General features: G+C 46.5%; 1 protein-coding gene and 1 long non-coding RNA gene across 4 annotated transcripts in view; one reads left to right on the plus strand and one right to left on the minus strand.

Annotated features, from left to right (window-relative positions):
- PTPRN2 (protein tyrosine phosphatase receptor type N2) overlaps nucleotides 1-17,830 on the minus strand; it is a 1,612,706-nt gene that overhangs the window by 851,979 nt on the left and 742,897 nt on the right. The window lies entirely within an intron of this gene.
- Nucleotides 110-6,780, plus strand: LOC134927449 (uncharacterized). Its single transcript, XR_010177644.1, has 3 exons — nucleotides 110-176; nucleotides 2,909-3,023; nucleotides 6,292-6,780. It is a non-coding gene; the product is annotated as an uncharacterized LOC134927449 (long non-coding RNA).

The raw sequence follows: 17,830 nt of genomic DNA on the forward strand, positions 1-17,830 counted from the left end.
GGCTGCCAGAGCCTCAATGATTAAAGGGCCCCGCAACTACATGCTGAGGTCATAGAGGCATATGCTGAGCTCTGATTGGTAAAACTCATCACATGCTTCACTGACCCATGGAGGAGATCAGCTGCAGCCTCATCATGAGAGGGGCTCAACAGAGACAATGCCTGCCTGCCAGCTAAGTGAGCCTGTGCTTTGTATACCTTGTACACACACATATCACTCACATACTGCATAGTAGGGTAGAAGTATTATCTGTTGGTATGGTGGAGAAGTGGTATTAGCACACGGTATGGGGTCTATTCATGAAGCAGTGAAAATAGTGGAGAAGTGAACCAGTGGAGAAGTTGCCCATGGCAACCAATCAGCTGCTCTGTATAATTTTAAAGTATGCAAATTATAAATGTCAAAGCTGATTGGTTGCCATGGGCAACTTCTCCACTGGCTCACTTTTCCACACTTTTCACTGCTTCATGGATAGACCCCATAATGCTCTGATACCGCTTCTCCCCCATGTATTACAGCAGTGGTGTGTGCTCAGTTACAGGGGCGCTATGCACACCGATGTGGCAGGCAGCGTATGAATGGCCAGTGGCACTGACCATTCCGACACTTGCAGCTATTGATTTCGATAGCTGCAGGGGTTGTTGCCCTATCTCCACAGCAGGGACAGAGCTGTCCCTGACTGTAAAGACAAAATGGGAAGTGGGACAGTGGTACTATATGTGCAGGTAGGGTTCACTACGGCTGGCCGGCGGTCGGGCTCCCGGCGACCAGCATCCCGGCGCCGGGAGCCCGACCGCCGGCTTACCGACAGCTTGGCGAGCGCAAATGAGCCCCTTGCGGGCTCGCTGCGCTCGCCACGCTACGGGCACGGTGGCGCGCTACGCGCGCCACACTATTTTATTCTCCCTCTATGGGGGTCGTGGACCCCCACGAGGGAAAATAAGTGTCGGTATGCCGGCTGTCGGGCTCCCGGCGCCGGTATACTGAGCGCCGGGAGCCCGACCGCCGGCAAACAGAAGACCACCCGTGCAGGTATCATACTGTACATTTATCCCAGTGTACCTTATGCACACACATCACTTAAAAGTCTGTCTCCGTTTCTAGGAAGAGACTGTGGTCCATCAGTCCATCAGGGGATGGGGTTTGAGGTGTGGGGTGAGGTGGTAGACATACAGCGGGCACAGCCAGGCGGGCAGTGGTGACAAGGGGGAGGGATCCCCTGTCTTAAGTGACACATGCCCCCCAAAGGCTTAATACGGCCCTGCTCACAGTATAAAGGTCACCAGTTCAATTTCCAGTCATGGCTTATCTGTGCGGAATTTGTTTGTTATATCCATGTTTGTGTGCATTTCCTGTGCTCAAGTTTCCTCCTAAACTCAATTTGAAAAAAAACATACCGGTAGGATAAATGTGTGCCGACAAATCAATTAATCCTAGAGTGTTTGTGAGTCCTTGTGGTACTGATTATAGATTGTAAGATCCACTGAGGCAGGGACTGATGTGAATGACTGAAGTATTCTCTGTAAATGCTGCGTAATCTGTGTGTGCTATATAAAGAATTTAGGCCCAGATTTATCAAGCATTGGCGAGTGATAAATTGCACGGTGATAAAGTACCAGCCAATCAGCTCCTGTCATTTTTCAATGTCAAGTCCACTTAATGAAAATAAATATATATTATCACTGGCTTCTGTTATTGCCTCTTGAGTTGGCTGATTGCAGTGCTATCATTGGTGGTAACCCTTATCATCCGTTTTACTGGTTATAGGGCTATTCGCCTTATGATAAATATTCCAATTTATGGAGCTGCATTGCCTGTGGCTGAAGTAAGTGTGCTGTAGGGTTATTAAAGCAATGTATTTATTAAGTTATTTAAATAACATAGGGGGTCATTCCGAGTTGTTCGCTCGTTATTTTTTTTTCGCAATGGAGCGATTAGTCGCGAATGCGCATGCGCAATGTCCGCAGTGCGACTGCGCCAAGTAAATTTGCTATGCAGTTAGGAATTTTACTCACGGTTTTTTCTTCGTTCTGGTGATCGTAATGTGATTAACAGGAAGTGGGTGTTTCTGGGCGGAAACAGGCCGTTTTATAGGTGTGTGCGAAAAAACGCTACCGTTTCTGGGAAAAACGCGGGAGTGGCTGGAGAAACGGAGGAGTGTCTGGGCGAACGCTGGGTGTGTTTGTGACGTCAAACCAGGAACGACAAGCACTGAACTGATCGCAGATGCCGAGTAAGTTTGAAGCTACTCAGAAACTGCTAAGAGGTGTGTAATCGCAATTTTGAGAATCTTTCGTTCGCAATTTTAAGAAGCTAAGATTCACTCCCAGTAGGCGGCGGCTTAGCGTGTGTAAAGCTGCTAAAAGCAGCTTGCGAGCGAACAACTCGGAATGAGGGCCATAGTCCCTGCCACAGTTGAGTTTAAATCATTTATTCCCTACAACATGGATATTCCCTATACGCCCTACTACAAATGCTGGGGTTAGCTTTGTCAGAAACCAACTAACTACCAGTATGTTTTCAGTGTGTAGGAGGAAAATGGAGAACGTGGGGAAACTCTGATGTCTCCTTATGCTCATGATTAATTTAAGCTATTAGTGAGCAGTATTTTAGGAGAAACACTAAAAACGATTATTTTAGAAAAACGGGTGGAGCTAAAGTCTAACTCCCTGTAAAATCAACCTACAGATTGACAGATGCTCCAGAAAATGCGTGTGTAAACTGTAAAGATGTCATATAAAAGCCCCACCTCCTACTACTTTAAGAACACCCGTTTAGCTAAACAAAAAACTCTCGTTTAGCTTCTCTTATGGCTTAATTATGAGTGAGGGGATATCAAGTATACAGTATGTTTCAATTTTGTGTTTTTGAAGCTTCTTATTATATTGATCAAATTCTCCCACAAAAGTGCTTTCTCTCAGAACTGGAAGTGAAATTTTGTGAAATGCGTCGATATCCAGTACTTTGGTTGTGGTGGAGACTGAATGTTCTACATGAAGGCAGGTTGCCAGCCCACAAAGCAGGTAATGTGACTGTAAATACACATTCTTGACCCCATAAAATAATCCTGCAAAATCCTTCAGTGCAAACAAAGTAGACTTGCTCTTGACACAAGAAACCCACTCATTCCCTCAATTTCCTCCCACTCCAGCATACAAAATCACATGGTTTCCCAAAGTGCACAGAAGATCTGATGCTGCTTCCTTGGAATCTAAATGGGTATCCCGCACAGGATTTGTGTGAATATAATCATATATTTCAAAACCAGCATAACAAAATTATATCAGGTAGAATTCCTATTTTTTGGGTGTTCGATAAATTGATAATTCTCACCGTGAGAGCATCTCCAGTTATGAGACCATCCTTCAATAAAATGAATCAATATTAGAAAAACGCCACAGGTTTCATTTAAGAATATTATGTAAATTAATTTACCACCACATCCAAACTAATGGAGCATATGCAAATTGTTAATGTTTATGTTTATATGTACTTCAATGTCATATCTTTTAAACAAGAAGAAATCAAAGCTATGTTTTAATAATATTATTAGATAAATTCCTACAAAAGAGTGTTCCAAAGGGATTTTTCTCCTTGGGGTCATATCTTTGATCCTTTTTTGAAGCTGCTTCCTTGGCTGCACCACTGGATCACAGAAGCCAGGAGGAGGCGTCTATTATTAACACATATACATTAGCATATTTTCACAGTAGCGGCTGCGACAACTGCAAAGCATCCATCTTTGAATCACGTCCTATGGCTCCATGTCTTTATCTTTCTATACATTGTCATTACCGTTCCACTAGAAAATAAAAGAGTGCAATTGTAGGACGGCCCTGAAATGACTGTAAAAAGAGCAGTTGCGGGTGGAAGGATAAAGGGACACAATCTGAGGTCATGTATACTTATTATCAAGCGGAACGTCACGCTGCACACCCCGAGCCAGCTGCTGTCTGCATGGTAGCACATAATATTAATATATAATAAAATGCAGGTCTCTGCTTGGAAAATAAAATCGCTCAGCAACAGCTTGTTATTTTCTCTGCAAGTGGTATAATCATTGTAAAGTGTTACATAAAGGGAACTGAAATGCCTATTTATGACCTAATAAAGAACACATGATGGTTTTATAACTTACATTTCATATGCCAAATTATTGTGATCGCACACATACATCAATTTCTACAGTTTTATTAAAGTGCTTCCAATGGGGAGGTAAACTGATATTTTCTTATACAACGTGTCCCCTCTCAAAGTCATCCGGTATTTCCACAACATACTATAACACATGACTGAATAAGTTTTCTTTTCTAATTATATTTTTACAACAGATGTGTGGTTTGGTTCTCCAAAAATCTGAATCCACGCAAATCTTGTGGATCCGAACCAAACCAAAACCAAAACTCCATCCATATCCCACAATGAGATCCGATCCAAACAGAGACCACAGTTTGACTCTTCCCATGGTTTGGAATTTGGATTTTAAATCTGAATTTTGGATCTTGGATTGCAAAGATTACATGATTTTAGCTGTTTTAAAATGATTTGTATAGATTTTTATAAATTATTAGTTACCAGCCTATCAAAATGAAGGAAAAACATAGCAGTAATGTCAGCGCCAGTGGCTGTGTGTGCCCAAACGAAGCAACACTTTAATTGCTCCGTTGGATGCCATCTAGTGGCTGGGGCACAAAACACTTGATTTCCCCCCACAGAGGTAAGGGCCAGCCTTAACCATTTATTATTTAAGATTATCGATTTTTTTTAACCGATTTTAAACTGAACTGAAATCTAAACCAAAACACTTGACGGTGGTTTTGCAACTCACTGAACTCTATTGAACGGCCGATATATCGCGGGTCCGTTGGCCAGTGTGTACGGGCAATATGTCTGTGAACTCCGAAGTTCTCAGACATATCGCGTCGGCCCCGCAGCACAGCCGACGGCCAATATATCTACCGATATATTGGTGCATCGCTGTGTGTGTACGGGCGACCAGTCGGACGCCTGTACACATGCTGCGGCAGCCGGTGGTGATTGACAGCTGAACTAGGCGGGCGTGTGTACCAGTTCATGACGTCAGTCCCCGACAGATTGGGCAGTGTGTATGCACAGCACACTGCCCGATCCGTCCATAGATATAGCTGCAGATCAGTTGATCTGCAGATTTATCTATCAGTGTGTACCCACCTTAAGACAGGAGATACAGGAGGCCATTTATCAATATTACACTGACAGGTAAATAGCAACACATAATACTGTTTTTTGCATCATGGTTTAGATGTAATTATTGTGATTTTTTTTATTATTAGAGCTTGCCTATGCCCAGTGCTGGATTAAACCCTGTTGAGGCCCCTAGGCAGTCAAAGTCTCGGGGACCCCTTCTCTAATTATTTTCTAATATGTTTTTAATTTTACCAACCAACAGTCTATGATCTGAAAGTTGTAATGTGAATCTGATGTCTATGGTTTATATACTTTAGGTAGATGGGCCAAGTGGTTCTTATCTGCCGTCAAATTCTATGACTAAACTCAGAGAAAAATCCTGTTGGAAGCTTGGTAGGTTTCAGAATCTTACCAAAACCTTTAAAAGATTGAAAATGCGGAAATACAGAGATTCATAAATAACGCATGCGATATCTCCTACATCTCATTCATAAAGACTTTCATGAATAGTGGTGATTGTTAAAATCTGAAAAACATTTTAAAAAAAGGCACAGGTGCGAATGCTTGGCTATTGTTGAGTTGTATCTCTGCAGTAGGACTGCCCCTGTCCATATACTTGGATTCATAACCGTCAGCATGATTACTGCACGCTTACAGTGGCCCTATCCCTGGTGCCCGTGCGCTGTCTGACAGCAGGTGTAATTACATGTATGCATAGCCTATGAATCCGCCAATACACACTCACTGAACTTTGCATGAGAACAGCCAGTTACACCCTTCAGTCACAAGTGGAAAAGCGTTCGGTTTGCATAGGAGTCTGCATCGCTCGTAGTTACATACGCTTGGCCCCAGGACATTGCGCAGTGCACAACATACACAACATACACAACATACACAACATACACTCCATAAACACATTTCTCATCATCCTTATGGTCATTAGTATTACGTCAAGTCATACTTACACCTGATCTCCAGTACAGTAGCTCTGTGTAAAACAGCTGGCATGTGGTTGCAGTACAAGAGCCAGAATTCTGCACCTAGCCTGCATGTAGAAATGAGCACCTCAATCCACCCGGCTACTCCCATATGACGATGCTAAATGTGTATATTTGTATTTTGCAGAATTTGTAATCCATGGATAGGATGCTGACCATCCATTCTACTATATGATGTAACTGTGGAAGTGCTGGGACTAATTTGGGCCAGATTCAACCACAAAAACATGTACATCTCTGTAGCCGGAATACATACGTATTCACAGCGCTTCGCCGGGATCCCAACAGCCGGCAAATTAACTGCATCCCCTGTAGCCAGATCTGGGACAAGGTGAATATTTAACAGAACAGCTCATCTCTCGATAAACTGCTGAGGACATTGGACATCAGTGACAAGGACAGCAGTGTGCAGCCCTGACGTAACTGCATGTCCTATTTCTGTAGGTGGTCATGCAGGTTAAAAAGAATGTTACTTATTTCCAGTAAATGAACATGATGTGTTTATATCTCCCATTACTTTATGCTATGTACAATTATCAGTTATTTATGGTTCAATCTTTTAGAACCATGGTGCTATTAATACTCGGCTCTTTTTTACTATTAGCTGACAATAAAAAAAAGAAATCTAAATATGTCAGTGACCTATCAGAAAACAATAGAATAACGTGATTCTGATCAATATAACATGTCTGGTGTGGTAGCTGAACATTCGTTACATTTACAACTTCTATAAGAGGCTGTTACTATATAAGTAAATGATGTACTCATTTGTGTATCCCCGGAGTGCAATGTTTTATTAGGAGAAGAAATTTTTGTTAGGTTTATTATACCCTCTAGTGGTATAGGGAAGTTTTTCAGCGTAATTACTTCTGGAGAAAGCCTCAATACAGCATTAATAGACAAGTAATTTTGCATTAATTGGTAAATATTACTTTATTATACTATTATATAGAGAATACTGAATACAGAGAGCAAACATACAAGTACATTTTTCAGAACTATAACTGGGTGTAGGTGTCACACTCACACTAAATGGACGTATGGACAAAACTGGCTAAACTGTATATTATGCTGAACATTTTATTGCAGAAATAAATACTTTTAACATTTAATTTCTCCTTTGCCTCAGCCAATGCCAGTGGTATTAGGGGCAGGAGACTCAACAGAAAGCTAGGTCACTTAGAAATTGGAGTAAATCTGTTGTTCTGCATGGGATGAAAAAGTTGGGATGAAGGTGCATTGTAGCTCAGCTATAAATAAAGCTGCCTAGGATTCGTGTGCTGCTTTTAATAGCAGCCGGTATAATCCCTGCATGCAAAACAATTTGCATCTGCACCACTTGCATCGCAATATGGGTTATCTAGTTCACATTTTCACTTTTTAGCTGTATTTGCTCCAGCTTTAAATGAATCTGTTTTCCCTAGGCTCTCTAGCTGGAACCATACAGTGCATGACTCATGGCTGATTCAGACGCGTAATATTCGTAGATGAAGGTAGTCAGATCACGGACAGTGGATCATTAAGCCAGGGCCGTTTCTTGGGGCAGGCGAGCAGTGCAACCGCACTGGGCGCCTGCCGCGGCACTAACTGTGGCTCCCTGCTTCCCCCTCCTATTTCTCCCCGAGTAACCCGTTTGGGGGGCGGGGTTTCACGGAATGACGCGGTTGCGTCGTTACGTCACGACGCAACTCCATCACTCCGCGAAACTCCCCCCGAGCGGAGTACAGAGGGGGATCCAAGTTAGGAAGAGGGAAAGGCCGGCGCGAGGAGCGACTGGTGAGGCGGGCCGAAGAGCGGTAATCGCCTCTGTAAGTATTCTCTCTCTCTCTCTCTCTCTCTCTCTCAATGTGTAAAATGGGGACACCTGCCGTAATGTGTGAAATGGGGACTCTTGCCTGCCGTAGTGTGGGGATTTAATGTATCAAGGGCATTGCGGTGTGTGGCATAATATGGTGCAGGGGGCATTACTGTGTTGGGCTTAATATGGTAGAATTTTCTTTTCCTGTGGTGGTCGTGATCTGTTGGAGCAGGGTCAAAAACTGGATTGTGAGGTAGTCTTTTCAGACGAGACCACACCCATTTAGATGAGGCCACGCCCCCTTGCCGGGTGCGCGCGCAAGTTTCTTTTTTTATCTAGGTGTGTGTGTGTGGGGGGGCACTTTTTTATGTCATGGGGGGGCGCATTTTTAAATCTCGCACTGGGAGCCAAATTGGCTAGAAACAGCCCTGCATTAAGCAATGTAGAGGGTTATTATAAACCAGAATATGACAACACTTATCAGTGTGTGGAGAACCATTGTGTTGGGAGCAGCAGACCACCTTACTACCTCATATCATACCTTAGTTATGACACTAGCCCTAGTGACTGACGGAGAACACATGATAATTGGATCAGCACAGTAAATATGGGAAAGTGATGGGTGCAAGGTGCATACCTGAACATTTGTTGGCACATAGCGTAATGTAACAAGGCTCCCCAAATTGTAAAGACTTTCTAATAAGGTGCATACACTCTATGCAATATTTTGAAACAATATGGCTCATTTACACCATTCTGAGCGATATTGTTTGTAATATCGCCCAGTGTGTATGCCACGAACGATGCGCGCTCCTGCGGGTCGTTAACAGGGTCTTGTGTCGTCTGTGCATGCAGCTCAATTTTGGCTATGTCGTTGACGACGCGGCGCATATCGTTCAGTGTGTACGCCATGAGCGACAAACATCTGCCATGAAATTCCTACCCAGTTTCAGTGTGTACGCTCAATATAGTTTGTCCGGGACTCCATGAAAGTTCAAGGGAAATTTTTCAATAAAATCTCTCACAGAATGTATCGTCTAGTGTGTACGCACCTTAAGTTTCTACAGAGGGACATCCAACTTTCCTCTCACTTACATTACTATTATACCCTTGATTGTTGTCTACAGCTTTACTGAGCACTGCTTTGCAATTCCTACACATATAGCTAGTGGACATCAGAGTTCCCTTCCCTTTTCAGCAGAATTTAATTATAGAGCACTAGACTAGGTTTACATGTGATGTAGTGATGTGACTGCTGGTCACATAACCGAAGCCCACATCCCGCTCCCTCTAAATCCCGACAGTCGCATGCTGAATAGCAGGGACTATTCCCACTCACGGGAATAGAACCTGTGGCGAGCACGGCGAGCACAGAAAGCCCACAAGAGGCTTGTTTGCGTCATTCCCCCCCCCCCCCCCCCCCCCGCCGGCATTCCACCGCAGGGATCACGCGGTCAGTATGCTGACTGCCGGGATCCCCAACGGCGGTCACGCATACCGAACCCGTTTACATGTATGGTATTCTGATATTGCATTGTATGGCTGTGTTCATGATCACACAGCAGGGAGCTCATTGAGTTTAATGCTGGTTGTGGACACGGCACTATTTTTTTTGTTTGTGCTACAGGAAGTGTTTAGGGATACAGCAGAGGGTCCAGAGGAGAACCGGTGGCACTTACTACAGCCTGGCAGCTTAAGGCCCCTAATGTACCGGCATCATACAAGCTGCAACGCCCAATAAACTGGTAGTTTGCCATGACAGGTGCATTTTAATTCTAAAACACTTTTTTCGTCAATTAGTTTATAAACTTTTGAAAACTGTGTAAAAAGCAGTCTGCCCATTATTTACATCAAGTAAGAGTCTAGAAATCAAATTAGAGTCTAGAAGTCAGGCTCTGGAAATACAGATGTGTATATGAGTGAAATGCCTTTTCAAAGCTGTTCATCTGACTCCACAGTTGGTGGTTACTTATCAATGAACGCGATGGCCTCAGGCCACATGCAAACAGTGCCATTATTTGTAGTAACAGATCCAAAACTACCAGAGTAAGTCATCATTATTATGGTATCGGGGCAGCTGCTCCCAAACGCAGCTGTCCCAGTGAAGTCTACCCTCCACACTTTCACTGATAATAGTTATGGAGAAAGTTTACACTGACGGGTACTGTCACGGCAATGTTACTGCACATATGCCACCTTAGTTCATGTATGCCCACTTGAAGGCCAGCAGAGGCAGACTGTTTCCTTTAAGAAGGAGTTGGGATAGGCGTGGCCACGGCGGTGAGGGAGTAAGCAGCGGATCCCGGGAGCTCCCCGATTTTATATCTCCTGCACCCATCCTGTGTCCCTCCGGAGCGTCTACCCCCCGGTGCTGGTCCCCCCTCACCTCCGAGCAGCGGCGGGCACCTTTGTCCGGGGTCTCTGGATGCTGTCTGACCGCGGCGGACGACTTCCGGCATTGAGGCCTGTGACTCCTCCGGACCCCCCGGCCTCGAGTTTGGCGCTCCCAGCCGCGCGGCTCCAGGACCCTCTTGACGGACGGACGAACGGGCGGGCGGCGCTGGCTGACGCTGGGCACACTGCAGGGGACACTGAAAGCCCTCCTGCCCTCCTGTACCTGGCTGATGAGGACCTGAGACTCCTGGCTGCACAATAAGGCACAGGTACTCCAGTGAAGGGGTGAAGAGATTAAAAGCCCGGTGGCCATTTTGGGTGCAGTTCAATAGACAGTCTTAATACACAGACATCCCTGCCTACCCTGCAAGGACTGCATGCACACTGCAACTCAATGCACTCTTATGTTAGACTAATAATCCAGAGTGTGACACACACCAATACTCTGCTTCTACCTGGAATTTGCTGCAGGACATTCTCCCCTCAATAACATCAATATCATATACTATTTTTTATTTTTACACAAAGCCTGTGCTCTTATCCATTGATATTTGGAACCAAAGATCCTTCCCGGCTTCAAAAGCATACAGCCTGCTGTCTTCTAACTATACTTTATACTACAACTCTGCTCGGAGGAGTGGGTGACCGACATCTGTCAATATGGTTGGGGGAGGCCGGAGTGCGGCCGCGGACAAACTAGAAAGATTTACTAGGCAACCCAACCCCAGGGGGTCATTGGCTCCACCTCAGGGTGCCTCTCCAATACACTCAAGCTCCCCTCCAGCGTCTATCACCAACTCCCCAATTACAGCGGAGGCGCCGTCTATCCAGCAGGTGTTGGAAGCTATAGCAGGCAGTGAGCAGCGTCTCTCCGATAAGATGGAAAAGGTGCAGTGCGACCTCTCCTTACTACGACAAGATGTTCAACGTATACGTGAGAGAGTGGGTGAGGCGGAGACGCGTGTTTCCAACTTGGAGGATGTGTGTGGCCCCCTTAAGCAATCCGTGTCCGCAGTGGCCCAGCAGGTCTCATCTCTCCAAACCAAGCTCCTAGACATGGAGGGTCGACTGCGCAGAAACAATGTCCGATTTGTAGGTCTGCCTGAGAGAGAGGAGGGCTCGCAGCCGGAGGACTTCCTCGAATCCTGGCTCAAAGAGATATATGGGGCTGAGTCCTTTACGGCACAATTCACGGTGGAGCGAGCGCACAGGATACCATCTCGGCCACTACCTCCTGGTGCCCCTCCTCGCACCTTCATCGCCAAATTCCTGCACTATAAGGATCGTGACTCGGTCCTCCGCCTTGGCCGTACAAAGGGCCCATTGGTCCGCAACGGAGTCAGAGTGTCGGCCTTCCCGGACTTTGCCGCGGACGTTCAAAAGGACAGGGCCCAGTTTATGCCTATCAAGCGACGCCTGCGGGACCTCAACCTCTCATATTCCATGCTGTTTCCCTCTCGGCTCCGAGTGGTGGCGGATGGGGAGTCCAAGTTTTTTAATTCTCCTAGAGAGGCGGCCCAGTGGCTGGACGGATATGCGCCGGGTGCTCGTCAGCTAGCTCCGGACTGATTCCCTGCGCTGAAGATGCCGGGATCTTGACCACCGGAGGAGACGACCACAATTCGGGGAGCCCCCCACCTTTTGCATTGGTGGCTCAAGACTTTTCCAAGTTCAGGTGCTACTGGTTTAGAGGGTTTAGGTTAAGTTGAGAATCTGGGCCTTCTTAGCATTTGGTAGTTGGATTTGGCGTTTTGGGATATAAGTATGCCGGAGTTCGGGGTGGTGTACGGGGAGGGGAGGGATGGTTGGGAAGCTGCTAGTTGCGGCTCTTCTTATTGTTTTTGGTTTCTTTTCTTTAGTTTATTATTTTTCATATCTATGTTTTTTCTGAAACTGGGATGTTTGATATACCAGATATTGTGGCTTATAACGCAGAGCTCCTATGAGATATATGTCGCTATGGCTAATGGTGCTGATATTTGGATATATTGTGCGATGTCTATCCGTGTGGTACATAGTGTATACCTGGGGTCATGAGTAACTTGAGATTCCTGGCATGGAATGTCCGGGGACTAAATAACAAAATCAAACGTTCTTTGGTTCTAAATATGATTAAGAAATATGACCCGGACATTGCATGCCTTAGCGAGACCCACTTGCAGGGAAATAGGTTGTTATCTCTAAGACGGGCCTGGGTGGGATGGGCTTACCATGCCTCTCATTCCTCCTTCTCCAGGGGTGTGTCTGTTCTGATTAAAAAAACGGTGCAATTTGAGTTAATATCGGTCAAAACTGACACGTATGGCAGATTTGTGTTTCTGGAATGCAAACTAAGTTCCCAGCCATATTACATTTTAGCAGTGTATGTCCCCCCTCCTTTTTCATACGCTGTACTGCAGCAAGCTGCATCTTTTATAGCTTCCTCCCCTACCACTCCGGTGATATGTTTGGGCGACTTTAATAATATATTAGATGTCTCTGTGGACCGATGGCGGTCTCCGAATGATGTGATGGTGGGTAGTGGTTATACCAAATTTGCAGATTTTTTGAATAATCTACAATGGGTTGATGTGTGGAGGCTTCGCCACCCTGCAGTCCGTCAGTTCTCCTGTTTCTCCGGCACACATGGCTCCTTTTCTAGAATAGACCTGGTACTGGTGTCCCCCGCCCTTATCCCTGCGATCACTGACGTCCGTTATGAGGCCCGAGGGATCTCTGACCATTCCCCCTTGTTGATGACTCTAGCTGTGAAGGGTCAGAGGGGACACTCTTATTGGAAGCTGCACCCATCTTGGCTGACTCAGCTGGGTGACTGTGGTGACCTGGAGACTCAGTGGGAGGGTTACTTTAGTGACAACACAGGATCTGCCCCGGGGACTATGGTATGGGATTCATTCAAGGCTTTTCTGAGGGGCTCTTATATAGGACGCATAGCAGCTCACAAAGTGTCCTCTAGAGAAAGGGAGAAGGCCCTGGAGAGTGACGCCAGAGATTTAGAGTCTCAATATTTGCTAGATGGTACCCCCACGACGAAAACACGTTGGCTGGTGGCCCAGTCGGCGTGGCTTGCCCACCTGTCCGATAAAAACTCACGGTCCCTCCTCTTTAGGGCCACTAATATTTATATGCAGGCTGATAGGACGGGTGGCCTCCTGGCCCGGCTGATACATCAGGATCGCCCTGGGACTGTAATTACACAAATGTCCGATGGGGATGGGTCCTTTGTTGACACCACACCGGACATTGCGCAGCTATTCCGATCCTACTACACCAAAGTTTACAGTTCACAATTGACGTTCTCCACTATGGATCTCTCCTACTATTTGGCGGGTATCTCGCTACCCGTGCTCCCCCCCGAGGCCCGTGAGGCACTGGAAGCACCCTTGACGCTCGCGGAGGTGACTGCGGCTATTGGTATGTCTCCCAGTGGCAAGGCCCCGGGGTGTGACGGAATTCCCTCAGAAGTATACAAAACTCACGTTGATTTTTTCGGGCCCAGGCTCCATGCCTTATTCCTAGATATATTTACCAATAACGAACTTCCCCCCTCTATGTCAGAGGCAATTATAATAGTGATCCCAAAGCCCGGTAAAGACCCTAGGTCTCCGGATTCCTATAGACCGATATCCCTAATCCCCACCGACGCCAAGATCCTGGCAAAGATATTGGCAGTACGACTTAATACAGTGATCACCTCCCTCGTTCATCCAGATCAGACTGGCTTCATGCCTGGGAAGTCCACATCTATCAACCTACGTAGACTGTATACCATTTTACAACTCCCACGTGACTTCCCTTCTGACTCGGCTGTGGTCTCGCTGGACGCGGCCAAGGCCTTTGACAGTATTGAATGGGCTTATTTATGGGAGGTGATGTCTTGTATGGGCTTTGGGCCCAACTATATCAGATGGACTAAATTACTGTACTAGCATCCGAGTGCCAGGATCTTGGTGAATGGTTATGTATCCCCCTCCTTTCAATTGTCCCGGGGTACCAGACAGGGCTGTCCCCTATCCCCCGCACTGTTTGCCTTGGCCATCGAGCCCTTGGCCTGTTTGATACGATCACACCCAGATATTGTGGGAATTTGCACGGGCTCACGTGAGGATAGGATAGCACTTTATGCCGACGACATGTTATTATTTTTGCAAGACTACGCCAGGTCAATGCCCGTTCTGCTGCGTGTGATTGAGGACTTTGGTGCTCACTCGGGTCTTTTGATCAACTGGTCTAAATCATATATTATGCCAGTCATAGGCCCCCCTCCTACTGTTCCAAAAATTTCCCTACCATTATGTTGGACAACACAATTTAAATACCTTGGAATCCAAATAACTAATGACCCTTCTGATTTCATCCCTCTGAATCTGGGCCCGACCATGCAGCAGATCGTGTGCAAATCCAAAACCTGGTGTAGGCTTCCATTGACGGTGTCTGGCAGGGTTAATCTCACTAAAATGATCATACTGCCCAAACTCCTATACATTATACTTCAATCCCCCGTATATATCTATCCAACATTCTTAAGGAAACTAAATAGTGTTCTATCCTCACTTGTTTGGGCTAACAAACGACCTAGGATACAATTAAATACTCTCACTAGGCTGCGCTCTGATGGCGGCCTAGCCTTGCCTAATTTCCAGATGTATTACTACGCTGCTCAGATGACTCATATTAGTGTATGGGTGCGGGATTCTGGCGATGATACCTTGCAGTGTGAGTTTATCCGCTGCTATTTTCCTCACCTCTCTCCTATACAGCTGCTGCTGAGTGGGAGCGGGGCCCGGTTTCTTCCCCCTATTATTTTTCAGGCCTTAAAAATATGGCGGGCCCTGAGAGACCTCTTAGGGTACGTCGACCTGGACCCAGACACCCCCCTTTGGTACTCTGACTGGCTTCCTGAGTTGCATGCGCTTGAGGGACGGGAGGTGTGGGCCCCTAGATCGGTGGTCTCTATTTCCCAACTCTACCTAAATGACTCACTCAAATCCTTTCAGCAACTGAAAGATGAGTTTGGCTTACCTAACTCATATTTTTTCAGATACCTTCAACTTCGACATGCCCTCCAGTCCCAGTTTGCGGATTCCCCCCCGCGAATCCTCCCATTTCCCATCAAGACCTTTGTAACTACATTGGGTCGAACTAAGATGGTTTCCCTTGCGTATGGATATCTTCTCACCAAAATCCATGCGGACCCTCTGACACGTCTCCGTGGAAAATGGGAGGAGGATGTAGGTCTCATGGGTGAGGAGGACTGGGCTCTTGCTCTGGAATACCCCGCTACAGTCACCAAGTCCCTCAGATACCAACAAATCCAATTCTTCATTCTACATAGAACATATATGACTCCAGCTAGACTGGCCTCTTTTGGGACTGGCAGATCTGGTCGCTGCCCTAAGTGCGAGGCGGATATGGGAACATTTTGGCATATGGTATGGGATTGCCCAAGACTACGGGTGTTCTGGTCGGGGGTTAGATCGGTGCTGGAGAGTACGGGAGTGACTGGCGGACTGCTTACCCCACAATTCTGTATTTTGGGGATAGGAGGCTCTACTTCTGAGACTGGCCCGGTCGATCTATATGCTCGCAATGTATGTGCCTTGGCTAAGGTTTGCATTGCGAGACTCTGGATGGCCCCTAGCGGCCCTTTAATCTCTGCGCTCAAGACCTTGGTTAACGACACAATACTCAAGGAAAGATATATTTATATGAAACAGAACGCATCGGCCAAGTTTGAAAGAATTTGGTCTCGTTGGCTGGAGTCTCCCCATTCCCACCTGGTCCCTCAATCATAGTGGATACTGAAGAGCTATTGTGCCAATGATCTAATTTATAATGATGTATGTTTAGAAGGCTGACAGCTCAGCTCTGCGGGCCTGCCTTAATACATATGCGACTGATAAGGTCCTAGTTCAGATGACTACTTCTTACTATGTTCTTCCTATGTTTCTTATTTATTTCTTTTTATTTTCTTTTTATGTACCCTTTTGTGGGTTAGTTTAAGGGTAAAAAATTAAAAAACGGACATGTAGATTTATATACTGACTGCAGATGTTGCAGGCTCAGACGGGCTGACAAAATCTATGTAAACGAAGATGTGATTAATGTGATGATGTGAAATGCCGTTGATATGCAATGTCTGTAACTCAATCTACATATTATTGAATAAAAATTACTTTATTAAAAAAAAGAAGGAGTTGGGATACACTGGCCAAGATAAAGATTGGTTTTCGCAGTTATGAAAACGTTCTGTTTTGGGAGCATGATGAATAGTAGAATTGCTATGTCCTGATATTAGTGCTTCGGAAAAGTGTCTCACAATGTGTTTTTACTGAGCACAGAAGAAATAAGTGATATATCCTGTGTTATTATATTGAGGAATGCAGTGGTGCAAGTAGAAAAAAATGTCTTATAGGTACTGTGTGTGCGCACCGAAGGCACACGCGCCAAAAATGGGTGTGTCCAAATGCCACATGGGGTGTGGCCAATGAAAATGGGGGCATGATACACATATGGGGGAGGGGCAGATACACATACGACCCCAATAGTGCCAGATACACGTTGCCCCACAGTGCCAGATACACATTGCCCCACAGTGCCAGATACACAAATGCCCCCAGAGTGCCAGATATACATTGCCTCACTGTGCCAGATATACATTGCCTACAGTGCCAGATACACATTGCCCCACAGTGCCAGATACACAAATGCCCCCACTGTGTCAGATATACATTGCCCCCAATGCTAGATACAGAAATGCCCCCAAAGTGCCAGATATGCCCCCAGTGCCAGATACAGAAATGCCCCCACAGTGCCAGATATGCCCAGAGTGCCAGATACAGAAATGCCCCCAGTGCCAGATAGACATGTCCCGCAGTGCCAGATATGCCCCCAGTGCCTGATACACATGTTCCCCGCAGTGCCAGATATGCCCCCAGTGCCAGATACACATGTCCCCCCCAGTGCCAGATATGCCCCCAGTGCCAGATACACATGTCCCCCCCAGTGCCAGATACACATGTCCTCCGCAGTGCCAGATATGCCCCCAGTGACAGATATGCCCCCAGTGCCAGGTATACATGTTCCCCAGTGCCAGATATGCCCCCAGTGCCAGATATGCCCCCAGTGAAGGATACACATGTCCTCCCAGTGCCAGATATGCCCCCAGTGCCAGGTATACATGCCTCTCCGCCCCCATCCCCCCCCCCCCTGCTCACCGCTGCTGCTGTCCTGTGTGTGAGGGGAGAAGAGCGCAGCTTGGGCCTCTCCTACCCCTCAGTCGGAGCGGGTGTCTTTCTTCAATTCAGCGCCGATCCGTGAGCCAATCAAAGCTCTGACTGGCTCACAGGCCGGGCGCTGAATTGAAGAAAGACACTGAGGGGCAGGACAGCGAACGCTGCGCTCTCCTCCCCTCATGCAGCGGTGGTGATCAGCGGAGGGAGGTGAGCGAGCGTTGAGGAGCGTCGGCCCATCG

Source organism: Pseudophryne corroboree, chromosome 5 (assembly GCF_028390025.1).
Source record: "Pseudophryne corroboree isolate aPseCor3 chromosome 5, aPseCor3.hap2, whole genome shotgun sequence".
NCBI classification, from domain to species: domain Eukaryota; kingdom Metazoa; phylum Chordata; class Amphibia; order Anura; family Myobatrachidae; genus Pseudophryne; species Pseudophryne corroboree.